The 12795-nt window shown below is 36.8% G+C and overlaps 2 long non-coding RNA genes across 2 annotated transcripts; both read left to right on the top strand.

The window, feature by feature from the left end:
• Nucleotides 1–3624: 3624 nt before the first annotated feature.
• On the top strand, nt 3625–5142 carry LOC116403398. The gene is made up of 2 exons (XR_004216177.1): nt 3625–3707; nt 4591–5142. It is a non-coding gene; the product is annotated as an uncharacterized LOC116403398 (long non-coding RNA).
• Nucleotides 5143–5929: 787 nt separating this feature from the next.
• On the top strand, nt 5930–7137 carry LOC116403400. The gene is made up of 2 exons (XR_004216179.1): nt 5930–6066; nt 6898–7137. It is a non-coding gene; the product is annotated as an uncharacterized LOC116403400 (long non-coding RNA).
• Nucleotides 7138–12795: the final 5658 nt, after the last annotated feature.

Genomic DNA, 12795 nt, shown 5'->3' with positions numbered 1-12795 from the left:
ATGAAATCGGGTAAAAAGGTTTGTTAATTCTACTAACGATTGCTGTATATCTGACTGCCCTTTTCGAAGTTCTTCAACAGCTTGTTCTACCAACTGCAAGCGTTGGTTGAAGGAGGCTTCCGCGTCCATGGATAAGAGTGGTAGGATCCAAGTTTTTTTAGGGAAGAGTGAGCTAGGATCACGCTTTGATACCAATTGATGCAGTAATTGCAAAGCTAAAAATCTTTATGTATAATGCCTCTTTTTTTTAATGTCTTATTAAGGAAAATGAGAAGCCATTTTATAGGGGCTGGAGATTACAAGAGTTGTTAAACTAACTTGGGGTTGAGTTAGTTTAACTTGGAGTTGAGTTAGTTATAACTAACTCAAGATACAAAATTGGTAATTCAAATAACTAATCCTAAACTATAAAAATGGTAATTCAAACCCCTCCAATAGGATAAAACTCAAGAAACATCAAGAAGGGAGATGTTCTACATCAAAGTGTAGAGAACGATTCATAATCCTTGGTGAAAGGAATGAATGTTAACTAATGTGTGTTTATGTGAAATTGTTATGTTATGAGTATGTTAAGGATAAAGAAAGGTTTATGCGAGATAAAATTATTTGATGTTGTTTATGCGAAATGATGTTTATGAAAAGGTATTGCAAAAAGGATTTCATAAAACCTTAGTCTTTTAGACATTCTTTCAAAAATTCATCTTCCAAGATAAGGTGTTTAGGCCAAGTAGAGAAGAAGGTTGAAGGATTTGCAGCGAGATGACCAGACGTTTTGAAAAGAGTTAAGCATTCGTTGTTTGGTCAAAGTGTAGTAATTATGTATCAAACACATGTTATTAATAAACATCTTGGTAGGTATTTATTATACTTGCTGTTTAGGTTGACTCACCGTTGCGTTTTGAGTTTTATTAATAGTATAAAAGGAGTTTGAGAATAATATTTTGCGATAAGAAAATTTCAAACTTGTAACAAACTCACATCATATTCCTAATACTATGACATTTTCATTGCAGTACGGTTTGGGATGTGACATGTACACATGACTGCCTAGCTTAAGTCATCTCATTGAGCAAAGCCATCTCGCCTAAGCTCAAATGGCCGCTCATGACAACTCTTTATATAGAGGTTTTCTTGCCTACACCTACAAATCTTCATGCTTGGCGCCTTGACATGTTCTTGGAGGTTCTTACCTTACTACTTGGGCACATAATTGAATCCTTAGAGGTTCTTTTGCCTTTCCTTTGGCCACCTATTATGTCCATCTTGCCTAGCGTTCCTTGTGTGCTTAGAGGTTATCTTGGCAACACCACTCCTCTCAGCCACACACACACACACACAACCTTGGCCATACCAATACCTTTCTTTAGAGGTTCTCATGCTTTTCTTAGTCGCCTAGAAATCTTGCACGCCTACTCTCACATTTAGCCATATGTTGTACTTTGTTTTCCACCTTGACTTTTAATGACACACAAACCAACTTTCCAAGGAATTCCCTTTCATTTTCCTATTAACTCATATTCTCTTTTTTTATCAAGTCCTTGGTAGAGAAAGTGGACTTTGAGTTGTTGGACTTTAGTATTGCATGGACATACAATTTTGAATGAAAAATCCTTATAAATGGGGCATTTGAACTCATTTGATGAGTTAACTATTGAATTTAGGCTTTCACACCAAATGAAATTTCTTTTTCTTATTTACTTTAAAAAAAAAAAGAAAATTTACCACGCCCATTTTTTTTCATCTATTTCTCTCGTCCGGTTCTTTCATCCAATGGGTCCCACAACTTGATTATGAGTCTAGAGGATACTAAGTCAAACTTAATGGTTGTTTGAATAAAACACAGCTTCGAATGTAAGTATTTTTTGGTTTAGTCTCGTTAATTAAGCCCAATTAGGGTAGAATTTTGATTCTTTTTCTGCTGTGCATGTCTTAGTTCTATCAGTAACTCCCTTCAGGGTGATAGCTCTCATCAGCAGACTTTCCATTGTTGGTTTCTTCCTGAGTCATCATTGTATTGTTGTTTTCCACAATAGGTAGGGTGAGTTTCAGTTTTACATGAAACGCACTGCTCAACCCACACTCTTTTCTCACTAAGTTCCTTATTCTCAATCTTCAATGCAAATTTCATCATCTGGGCCAACCCAATCGGTTCCACGGTTTCCACTTCCATTTTTATTCATGGGCTAAGCCCATTCATCAAAGTCTTCTCTAACACTATCGTTTGAAGAAATGTTACCAGAGATAAATAGCGATCAAATCGGTTGCGGTATTCTTCTACATTTGTTTTATGTTTGATTGAGAAAAATATTCCAACCAAAGTTCCTTCTCCGAATTGATCAAACTGTACAAGCATTCGTTCTTTCAGGTCAACCCAATTCTTAAAAACTTCAAACTCTTCTTGTGCTTGGTACCAATCCAATGCCAGATCATCAAAACTAATAACGCCTGTGGTTAATTTCTCTGAATCGGTAAGATCATGTATCTTAAAGAAGCGATAGGCTCTATGTAACGCCCCGAACTCGAAGGTAATTTATTTTAAGAAAATTATTCGATTTGTACAAGATTTATTTTTTGAAGAAAATATGTTGAAGGGGGAGAAAAAAAGATTTGAAAATGTGATAATATAATTATATATATATTTATTTATATTTTAGTTTTATTATTTAATTTAAATAAAAGAAAAGAAAAAATCTCATAAACCTCCCGCGCGCAACCCCCCATTTCCCCTTCATTTTCTTTTTCTATTTTCTCCTTCACCGTGCCCTACCTCCTTCTTTTCTTCTCTGATCCACGGCCGCCGACCCTATTCTTCTTCCATTTCTCTTTCTTTTCTACCATACCCAGCCGCCGCTGCAACCGTCGGCCGCCATCTCTGTTCGCGAAGCAAGTTGTAAGCGTCGCCTTGCAGCTGTCGTCCAGATCTGCGTCGCCGTGCCCCATCCTAATCGCCTCTGTCTCCGTCGAAGCCAAGCCCAGCAGCCGCCCATTCCTTTCTCCTCCGTTTTCTGCACTGCCGCGCGATTCTCCGTCCGTCTGTATACAGTCTCTCCGTTGCACGTCGTCTCTTCGCAAAGCTGCTGCTCGACTTCTTCCGCGAATAACACCTTTGACGTCTGTGCAATCAGGTTTTCATTTGCTGCCGTGAACCGAACTAAAAGACCCCAGATCCAACCTTCTGCGCGTTGAGTTCCTTCTTCGTTCTGCCGCAGGTAGCAAACCCACGCCATTCGATTGGGTTGTTCGCTGTCGTTCCTGCATTGCCAAGAGTCATTTTTCCAAAATAAACTGGGGAATTGACAAAAATAGGCCAAAAATGGGGTAGAAAAAGAGTTTTAGGATTGATTGTAAAAAAGTTGAGATTTAGGATAAATTGGAGGTGAAATGACGAAAATACCCTCTTTTATTTTCCTTCCTCTTTTCTTCTTTTTCCTTTTCTTCAACCCAAAGACAGAAGGCCGTTCAAAAGAAAAACGTAAACCAGAGCATTTGAACTCTCCCGCGTTTACAGTTACCCCCTTCAACTCTCTCCCGCCTCCGGTGAACGTTTTTCTCTTCCGTCCATTTCTTCTCCACGACTCCTCGCGCTATATTTTTCTGATTTCAACTTGTTCACCGAACGGTCTCCATTTCTTCTGCACGGGTCTCTGTTTTACTTTCGACTTCAACTCCGGCGGACGCTTCTCCACTTCCATCCATTTCGATTTCAGGTTTGTTTTCACCGGACCTCTCCATTTCTTATCCACTCCTCTACGTTGGCAGTGCCGTATCCATCATTTCCTTTGCAATGTACTGTAATAATAGAAAAACCATACCTTGGAGTTTAGAACTTGAATTCGAACATATATTTGGTATCTCATATAAACTCTGCAAAGCTACCAGTACAATAGAATATCATAAGCTGCATTGTTGAAAGACCATTTCCTTTGCAATTTGTTGAAAGACATTATCATAAGCTGCATTGTTGTTCTCTACTTTGTTAATGTTTTTAGTGATGTAGTTCCAATAGAATACAATCTTTAGAATGCATGTTTAGCTAGTCTAGGTAGTCTACTAGGTGTTAAGGCTTTAGGGTTAGCAATTTTATTAGACTTAGCAACTTTGCCTTGAAGTTTTCCATCATCTCGCACCTATCAGCACCTATCTCGCACCTTCCAAAATTTTGAGTAGAAGTCTCAATATAAGAGTGTTAACTTCCTAAACCGTTTAGAATGCATGTTTAGCTACTCTACTAGGTGTTAAGGCTTTAGGGTTAGCAATTTTATTAGACTTAGCAACTTTGCCTTGAAGTTTTCCATCATCTCGCACCTATCAGCACCTATCTCTCACCTTCCAAAATTTTGAGTAGAAGTCCCAATATAAGAGTGTAAACTTCCTATACCGTTTAGAATGCATGTTTAGCTACTCTACTAGGTGTTAAGGCTTTAGGGTTAGCAATTTTATTAGACTTAGCAACTTTGCCTTGAAGTTTTCCAGCATCTCGCATCTATCTCTCACCTTCCAAAATTTTGAGTAGAAGTCCCAAGATGCTAGTGCATCCATGTTTAGTAAGTCTCTTATGCAATTATATTTAATTAGTTTTTTTTTATGCAGGTTTCAGTATGGCTTCGACATCAACTAACGGTCCCATGTACAAGATTGACCCTGCTCATCATTTTCAGTCTATAGTAAGTAGTTTATCACATTTAGTAAGCAGGTTGACTATGTTGTCGGATCAAAATAAGACTGTCAAGATCCTTGGGTGAATGTTGATTACATTTACTCTCCATTCAATATCCATGGCAATCATTGGATTCTATTATGCTTGGACTTGGTACGTTGTCAAGTTAAGGTATGGGATTCGCTTCCGTCGCTGACGAGTGCCGAAGATATGAGAAGCATATTAGAGCCAATTCAAGAGATGGTGCCAAATTTGCTCGATGCTACTGGATTCTTTGTTAGGAGAGGCGGATCATCAACACACAAGGAACCTTGGCCACTTGTCATTGTCGACTCCATTCCACTTCAACGCAACAATAGTGATTGTGGTGTATTTACAATTAAGTATTTCGAATATGAAGCTTCTGGTTTAGATGTAGCTACATTATGTCAAGAAAACATGTCATATTTTAGAAAACAATTGGCATTTCAATTATGGACCAACAATCCCATGTATGAAAATTGTAGGAATTATGGACCAACAATCCAATTATGGACCAACAATCCAATTATTGACTTTTAGTTCCAACTTTTGAAGGAATTGTATATGTTCCAAACTATGTACATAAATAGTTTTATATAATGGAATGAATACCATTTTTGTTTTTTGGTATGCAATTTTTATTTCATTATCTTGGAAAATTGTAAAGTGTGCAGAACTTTTATATAATGTACAACAATGCAGGTGAGAGCAACATTCTCATGCTCTTAGAATTAGGAAGGCCAATTTATCCCACAATGTATGAAAATGGAGAGAGATGAGAGAAAAATGAAATATTCTTTTTGGAAGTGAGAAAATGGAGAAAATGGTTTTCAAAGGCCGGTGGGAGACCATGGGAAGAGCTTGAGAAAGAAATTTCAAGAAAACGAATTAAAGAATGGAAAAGGAAGAAAAAGGAAATTTCGTGAAAATAAGGGAAAATGGAACACCAGAGGGAGGGATGAGAGAAAAATGAAACATTTTTAGAAAGTGAAAAAACGGAGGGAGAATGAGAAGAGAGGATTCATAAATTGATTTTAGGATATTTTTTAACTTGAGGGTAATATAGACTTTTTCCAACTAATTTGTCCTAAAAGTCATCTTTTTTAAAATTCATCTCAAAACTCTTTTAGATCCTTCCAAATTATCCTATTTTTGATAATTCCTCAAATAAACTCAAGTAATATTGCTGGATTAATTGGTTGGATAAATCGTTTACTGTTCGATTATAGGTTACGCTCGAATTCCTTGGGTAAGTTGTAAAAAAAAAATCACATTGGGTTGAATTTAAATGATTGATGCGTTGAAGAGAATTATTGAGAAATTGTCTTAATGTTTAGGTTCGTTCTTCGTAGACTTCAACGTGGTTAAGGAGCTTAACTAACTTGAAAGTAAGCGATTTTCTACTCGACTCAACAACAAAATTAAGATATAATGACTAATTAAGATGTATTGACTGTATGGACCGTATTATTATATTTGAACTGAGTAGAGACGACTGTTATGATGTATGTTTGGACATTGACTTAAAGTTTAATGTTTGCTATGTTTGACTGGGAGAAATTAATACATATATGTGCATGGGTTGATGTGGACTGTGGTTGAGTATATGTTGTGACTGTCTGGTTATGTATGTGTACAAAGATAAGGATGTGGAAAAACTGAATCTCGTAGATGTTGCTTATATAAAGTGTGGATTTGATTAGTAGATTGATTGTTGTCTAGACTGAATGTATAATATCTACTGTTATGTTGTGTGCTTGTGAACGGAAGAAACGTCATGGTTGTGCCTTTGGTGACTAAGGAGGAGGTTATGATTGTTTAGCTTGTTAACTGATGTAATGATATGCTGTTAAATAAGGAGTTTACGTGATGAGAATGTTTAACTTATCTATGAATGACTGTTAAGATGTTTAGAATGGACTGAGGGGAAAAATTGTTAGCTTTTATTGGGATGTGTGTCTTGTAGGTGTCCAACGGGATCACCAATTATTCTGCACCTTCGGGAGCATTAGACTGATATGTGTCTCTGCAGAACACTAGACTGAAATGTACGTCCCTTGGAACGTTAGACTGAAATGTGCATCCTACGGGATCACAAGACTGCGACTGTACAGGGTGTCCCAATAGAATGTTAACAATTTATTTTTCCCCTGATGGGACCAGTAGAGGGTCTCTTACTGGGTATTTTTATACTCACCCTCCTTATGTTTAATTTTCAGGCAAAGGTAATAAAGACGGCAAACCGGCGAGGGGCAGGAAGGAAGCGTGATTGCCATAGGGGTTATTTTAAATTGCTTTCGCTAAATGTTTTGTTTCACGTGTTTTGTTTTAGTACTTGAGATTGTTTAGAAGATTTTATAGTTGAACTGTATTCACGAATTAGTAAATTTTTCTTGAAAGTGTTGGTTATTTTAAATAGGGCCCAGATATAAATTTTTTGTTTTCTTGAGACTTTGAAATTGTTTGAGATTGAGATTTTGTGTAAACTCAAGTCTTTATTTGAAATTAATGACTTCGACTTACTTAGAAAAGTTGGGTCGTTACACTCCAAATGTGAGACCCATTTCTAATTTGAGTAATGAAGTAAAATTTGGCTAGGTATTAAGAATTTGGCGTTTAAATAAATCCACGAAAAGGATTAAGCGATAAAAAATTTTATGGTTAAGTATACGTTATTGCGATTCAGTGGGTAGTTCGCGAAGGAAGTTGTGCGACCCATTTCTAATTCGAGTAAGGAAGTAAAATTCGGCTAAGAATTAAGAAGTTGGTGTTCAAATAAATCCATGGAAAGATTAAGTGATAAGATCTTTTACGGTTAAGTATACTTTTTTGCGATAAGTGGGTAGTTCGCGAAAGAAGTTGTGCGATAAGAAGCGAAAAAGTCTTTGCGTAAGTTAGGAAATGAAAGTTTTGAGTGTTAGACTAGGAGTTTTGGGTGGTCTTCGCGAGAAGAACCAAGTGTTTCGTGGAGAAAGAAGTCTACGAGGAAAGCCTTGGAGTTTTAGTTCACGATAAGAGTTCTATGCGAGTAAAAGTTGGTTAGTTCACGTGGAACGTTTCTTATAATAAAAATATAATCAAGCGATAAGGTTATTCACGAGAAATGTTAAGTGGTTGAATTTATTCACGGTTTGGGTTAGGCGGGGAGCAAGGTTTGTAAAGAAAATGTCAAATCTGATTTGACATGGGTTAACATGTAAGATTAAGGATTTGAGCATGACTAGGTTAAATATTAAGGATTTGCATGACTAAGTTAGTATAAGGGATCTATAAAATAGGAGAATTTAGGTAACTAAGGAGGGGATGACGAGAGTTTTGTTGAAATGTTAAAGTGTTGTTGGTTTAGCCACGCGAAAAGATGGTTGTGAGAAGGACTTCTTTAGTAAAGTTTGGTGAGTGCTTTTCAGTCAAAAGAATTTATGTTAAGAAACTTTATTACGATTTCTCTTTACTGATTTGAAAGAAGAATTCAGATGAGAATGTTTCAGAAAGATTTCTATGAAAAGTTATGTGTTCAAGCATTATTTATAATGTTAAAGCTTGATTTGATGACTATGATTTCAATATTATGTTTCTTTGAGATGATGCTAACTTTTGTGTGCACATAAAGAGTGAAGGCAACTATGGAGTGTACGAACTACATGGTAATAAGAAGCTGACTTATGCATTGAAATGAGCGTATAAAGCTTAGCGGTATGAGCAACAAAGACGAATTTGTATGTTCTCAGATGCTGTTGATACAGTAGTCTAAACGCGAGGTAATGACACCAAGCGTAGAGAATGATTCGGGATCCTTGACAAAATGAAATGATTTTTTAAGCATAAAGAAAGGTTTATTCGAAATGAAATAATTTTTCGGTATATTTAAATGATTTGATATTATTTTTACAAAATGATTATGAAAAGGTATTGTGAAAGGTTTTCATAAAACCTTAAAGGATTTAAAAAAAAAGTGGACCATTCAACTTAATTCCCATCCACTATCCTCTTGTCCAACATGAAACTTTATCTTAGTAAAACTTCTTGATCCACTATTTTACAAAAATATTCAAAACAATACCATACTACACCAAATGTGATATTTTGGTAACACTTAAAATGGTCAGAAATACCATTTTCCTGACTTTTTTTTCATCGACCATTAAAGAAAAAGTATAGATGATGTTTCACAAAAACTTCCAAACCATTGTGTTAGTTATCGTTTTAGATGAGGGTTGGGGTAGAGCATCAATACTCAAAGGTTGTTAAGGATTAAGAACTAAGACTTGAAAACGAAACCGCCTGCCTGGTTGACAACAACACCATCCCACTAGAGTGCACAATGATGATTTATTGCATTAAGAAGAAGATGGCAGTTAACCTTAGCGCCATAATCAGAACCTCAATCCTCCCTTTGATGAAAGCACCTAAAGGTGTCATGCCTTTCCCCTCTACCACATTGAAGCTCTTTGTCTAACACTACAAGAAATGAGGGCTCTCTCGATGCATAAAATCATTGGGAGATATATAAAAAGCATCAGAAAAGGCTTTTCTGACATACTAAATATACGTTGGAACACAAGTCAGGAAAAATGTATCGGGAGAGGAACTCCCGATGCACAATGTTGTGCGTCGAGAGTTTCTAGACATCTTCTGACGTTGTATGAACGTCGAAGATGTTGTCAATATAGCATCGAGAGATGTCTAGGAACCATGCGTCGGGAGATCCTCTATTTTTTTATAAAAAAAAACTTCAATTAATTCCTAAATTCAAATTGAAAACTTTAAATTCAAACTCAACTTCAACACTTCAACCTCAACTTCAACACTTCAATCTTAACTTCAACACTTCAAATTTAAATTTCTAAAACCTACAACTAATTCAAAATTCTAACAACACTTGAAATTAAATTTCAATACTAAAACTTACAACTAATTCAAAATCTAAATACTAAAACTAATTTGAAATCTAAAATCTAACACCTAAAACAAATTTGAAATCTAAATACTAAAACTAAACAAATAACTAAACTAAACCACTTACCGATGGCGGCGACGACAACAAAGGGACGGCAATGGAGATGACAATGCCCTCTTCTTCTTAATCTTCCTCTCGGTCTCCCTCTCCCTCTCTCATTTTCTTTCTCTTTATGTTTCATTTATGTAAAGAATGGAGTTAAAAAAGACAGAGAACTCCTGACGCACAACGAAAACGTCGGGAATAGCACCCTATTCTTGACCTGATTTGTTAAACGTCAGAAATCCCTAAACATATTCCCACGCAATTAATGATACGTCGGGAATCCCTAAATCTATTCTCAACGTTGCTGCCACCACGTCAGAGGAAGGCGTAACATACAATTAATGATCTGCCCTTCCTCCGACGGTTCCTAAGCTTTTAGCTTTTCTGCAATCACCCCTTATGCATGTTCTCAGGCGAATCTCAACCAAACCATAACACTCCATCAAAATAAAGAAGAAGAGAGACACCTCAAAACCTTTAATAAAGTTAAGGGAGAAGAATGGAATGGCAGAGAAGAAGAAGAGGCTTCTCCGTTGCCACCACTGCTAAAGAGGAGAAAGGTCCACGATGACGCGTCTAACTCGTATAAAAAGGAAAAAAGACGAAAGCTAGACGTGGCCATCGACCCTAAACCTCTTGCAATCCGACCCCTAACTCTCTCATCGCCTCCTCCAAAATCCAAATCCTTCAATTCCAGTCCTCATCCAAAAATTGAAACTCCCCCTCATCAATCTTACCCAAGTCTTCTCGCATGTCTATTATCCTCTCACCACCAAATCCCCCATCATTATAACAACATCCTTCACCTCACGACCTGACCGAACAAGCCCTTACCCGATCAAAAGGGCATTGTTAGCGAAGAAGAATTCCTTAGGGTTGAGGAGGAAGACCTGCATCACATTCCTCTCCCTCCGCACACTACTATACGTAATTCCAAGGAGGAAGACTTACATCTCGCGTGTAAACCCCGATACCTAATAATCCTTAATTCATCTAAAGAACTCAATAGGACATTAGGGGTTGATGTTAGGAGAAAGATGGTTTAAGATTGGATAGTTTAGTTGAAGTGTTATGAAAGATGTGTTAATATTTTTAAGATGACAAAAGAAAAGTGTCATCGTAACAAAGAAAGGCATAAAGGGTGTTCGAAAATTGGCTAAGTGTTGTCTAGGGCATGTTGCATACTCTAGGCGGCCAAAAGTGTCAAGCGAACCTCTAAAGAGACATGTTGGGTGGCCAAAGGTTGAGATGTGGTATGGCCGAAAGGTGTCAAGACAACCTCTATAAGACAAGGCTATATGACCAAGGGTATGCGCTAGGCAAGGAAGCTAAGCATCTAGGAAATGTCAAGAAACTCTAAAGAAGTTAGAACGTGGATAAGGAATGTCATGCAACAAAGAGGTGGGCTATGTGGACATAGGCCATGCGGCCAATGGGGCAATTCAACCAAATGCTAGTCAAGATGGCATGGTTTGTTGAAGGCATTGAGGGATGTTTGGGAGATTAGGCGAGAAAAAAAAGTCTTAGGCATTCTTGGCAGTAAGAATTTACTAAAGAACCCTCATAGAAAAAGGGATATGCATCCAAGGATGACTTAAGCAATATGAGGTAAGATGTGCGGTAGAGTACAAGTGGACAACATACAAGATACCTAAGTTTTGCCAAATAAGTGTCTTGCATGAGGTGGAAAGTGGCAAGTATGGGCGTAAGAGGTGAGAATAAAAGTGTCAACCAAAGAGCATGCAAGGATCACTATATGTACAACTTTGGACGAATTATGTTAACAAGCAACTTGTGTTAATTGGGTAACTCTACTTCAAAAATCTCCTAAATTGAGTCTAGTATCAGAAGAAAGGCTGCCAGGAATAAAGGAATTGAAGTGAAGAAAGACTCAAAGGTCATTTTCAAAAGAAAAAAAAAATTTAACAATGTAGAGTATTTTGGAGCTACAGAACTCAATACTTGGATTTTGTTAGTGACACTTTGTGGTAAGCTAGTGATGACATTCTAAGTAAGTTTGTAGAAGGAAGCTTATTGATTTAAGCTTCAAAGTCGAGTTAAGTTTCTGGTAGAAAAATCATATTTCTAGGCAAGGCCAAGGGTGGGTTGATTGCCAGGATGACAAGGTGAGATGAGCGTGTGTTTTGAGCGAAAGAGGTTATTTAGGCTTGGGACATGCAAGAAGCATGTCCTGGCATGATCAAGCAGCCTGAGCCACGCGTCATTACACACTCTATTATGAAAGTTGAGTATATTGCTACTTGTGAAGCAGCAAAAGAAGCAGTTTTGCTGAGGAAGTTCTTGCATAATTTGGAAGTTGTTCCAAACATGAACATGCCCCATCACTTTATATTGTGATAATAGTGGGGCATATTACTAATCCATTTACAAAGACTCTCATGGCTAAAGTGTTCGAGGGTCTTCTAGAAAGTCTAGATCTGCGAGTTATGTACATTAGGTAATCTAGGAAAAGTGGCAGATGTGTAATGGGTATGAGGATGCCCTAGTTTATTGTATTTGTATATATATATTTTATGTAATACACTTGTACATTTTACCATTTTCAATGTTAGAGCTAGGATTACTTTATTATGAACATCCCAAAGAGACTAGAGTTTTAGTCCAAGTGGGAGTTTGTTGGAATTTATGTCCTAAAACTCGTAGATTGTAAATATAATCCATTAACCATTGTTAATAAAGTGTTATTATTGTAATAATTGTTATTGATTATATTATTAGTTTTGTCTTAATAACTCAAATCCAATAAACTAACATCCTAAACTGTTTAATAAGTATTGAATAGTATGTAGAGACATACATGGATCAATGTTCGAGATTAGCTTAAAGGGTCTATAGTATAGGGATAAGACTAGGTACCTTTTTCCTGGTAACATTATGAATACGACTCACTTTGTATTTGATACAAATACAATGATCCAATGCGTTCGTGTAGTTGTCATGCGAGTGAAAGTATCCTATGCAATGAGATTGCAATAGACCATACCGTGAAATAGTAACCACTTGGTGTTACTACGTTAACTAGTTAGGTTTCTATTTCACTAGGATGACCTATATAACTTAGTCTTAATCTTGAGTGTATTATGAACTCTTGTTC

This window comes from Cucumis sativus, chromosome 4 (genome assembly GCF_000004075.3).
Source record: "Cucumis sativus cultivar 9930 chromosome 4, Cucumber_9930_V3, whole genome shotgun sequence".
Lineage (NCBI taxonomy): Eukaryota > Viridiplantae > Streptophyta > Magnoliopsida > Cucurbitales > Cucurbitaceae > Cucumis > Cucumis sativus.
This window is presented reverse-complemented; position numbering and strand designations above follow the sequence as displayed.